Source organism: Lontra canadensis, unplaced genomic scaffold, assembly GCF_010015895.1.
Source record: "Lontra canadensis isolate GAN:19392208 unplaced genomic scaffold, GSC_riverotter_1.0 scaffold95, whole genome shotgun sequence".
In the NCBI taxonomy this organism is placed as follows: Eukaryota; Metazoa; Chordata; class Mammalia; order Carnivora; family Mustelidae; genus Lontra; species Lontra canadensis.
In genome coordinates, this window is record NW_022631089.1 from 5,405,829 (window position 1) to 5,407,986 (window position 2,158).

Below are 2,158 nucleotides of genomic sequence, written 5' to 3' on the forward strand. Positions count from 1 at the left end.
CTCTCTGCCTACTTGTGATCTCTGTCTGTCAAATAAATAAGTAAACAAGATCTTAAAACAAAACAAAACAAAAAATGTTCTTTCCTTTAAACCTCTAATTACAGAGCAGGGAGGCACAGAGGCGTGGCATCTGTGGAGCCCAGTTCAGGGCCACGGTCATACACAGCGCCTCGCCTGCAGCAGAAACAGCGGCCACAGCTGACAGACGGAGTCCCAGACAGCCCCAACGCGAACAACCACCCCACTTCTGTGTGTTCTGGTGGAAAAGTCTGAGAGGGCCGCTGAGCTACTGCTCCCCAACCACCCCGCCCAAACCCCCAGGAAGAGCAAGTCTGAGCCCGGGACGCCACAGGAGCAATGCGCAGCTGCGGTCACCTTCATGGCCCACTCGCCCATGCCTGTCCAAGGTCCCGGGATGTAGAATAATATAGCTGATCCAGAAGCACTTTTCACATTAGAACACACTGGGAAAGCCTCCTTTGGAGAAGTTTTCAAAGGATTTGATAACTGTACCCGGCAAGTGGTTGCTATTAAAATCATATACCTTGAGGAAGCTGAAGATCAAACTGAAGACATTTAGCAGGAAGTAACTTGAGTCAGTGCAACAGCTCATATGTAACAAAATACTGTGGATCATATTTAAAGCGTTCAAACTTATGGAAAATAATGAAATACCTGGGCGGTGGTTGTTCAGCACTGGCTCCATTTGAGGAGTTCCAGATTGCCATCATGCTAAAGGAAATCTGCATTCAAAGAAGAAAATTCACTGAGACAGAAAAGCCGCCAACGTCTTACTGTCAGAACAAGGAGATGATAAACTTGCTGGCTTTGGAGTTACTGGCCAGCTGAGAGACACACGTATTTAAAAGACTACTTTTGCTGGAACGCAATTTTGGATGGTTCCTGAAGGGGAGCCAACAGGGGGCTGATGACTCAAAAGCTGACATTTGGTCATTGGGAATTACTGCTATTGAAATAGCCAAGGGAGGGCCACCGAACTCTGAAATGCATTCAATGAGAGTTCTGTATCTTATTCCAAAAAAACAGTCCTCCAACTCTTGTTGGAGACTTTACTAAGTCCTTTAAGGAGTTTATTGACGCTTGCCTGAACAAAGATCCATCATTTCGTCCTGAAGCTAAAGAATTTCTTGAAACATAAATTCATTGTGGAAAAATTCAAAGAAGACTCTTTTTTAAAGATTTTTATTTCCTTATTTGAGAGAGAGAGATGGAGATAGCAACAGAGATAGTGAGAGAGAGCAGGAGCAGGGTGGAGAGGGAGAAGCAGACTCCCCGCTGAGCAGGGAGACCAAAGGGGGTCTCTATCCTAGGACCTTGAGATCATGACCTGAGTCGAAAGCAGATACTTAATGACTGAGCCCCCTAGGCACGCCTCAATGAAGACTTCTTATCTGACCAAACTGATAGCTCGATTTAAGAGATGGAAGGCAGAAGGGGACAGTGATGATGAAATTGATTCTGGGAACTCTGGTTTGGAATCCACCAGCAGAGAAAATAATACTCCTCCTAAATGGAGCTTTACCGCCGTGTGAAAGAAAGCTCAATCCAAAGAAACCACAGAATGGGGCAGAACAATATCTCGTGCAAACCCTGAGCTGTTTGTCTATGATAATCACAACTTCGTTTGCTCAACTTGAACAGTGGGTTGAGGATAACACTAGCAGGAATCAAGCAACTGAAGAACTCGAGAACAGTATTGCTGTGGCAGAAGCAGCCTGTCCTGGCATCACAGATAAAATAGTAAAGAAATCAATTGAAAATTTTTGAAAGTGTTCAGTAGATGAATCCCCTGAAGGAACTTATTATTGGCTTCTATTGCATACGGAACCAGAGAAACCCACCACAGTTACTTCAGGCTAAAAGTGACTATTGGTGGGGAGGCGGAAACAAGGCAGACCTTCTTAAAACAGAGGCTTTTCATAAACTCTTGGAAATGAGACCTGGAAAAGTATTGACTCTTTCACCAAGTTCGGATGATCTCCCGGGCAGCTCAGTGACAATCACATTTGAGAGCCATATGTTTGAAATATTTATAGGCAACAGAGGTACCCCTTGGTATGAAGTATTAACCTTCTCTTTTAGAAGAGGCAATTAACCCTATTTGACATGGGTGGAAATTTAAAGCAATACTAATTAG

General features: G+C 44.2%; 1 pseudogene; it reads left to right on the forward strand.

Moving 5' to 3' along the window:
• Positions 1–379: 379 nt before the first annotated feature.
• LOC116854831 lies at positions 380–1,881 on the forward strand (annotated as a pseudogene).
• The last annotated feature ends 277 nt before the right edge of the window (positions 1,882–2,158 follow it).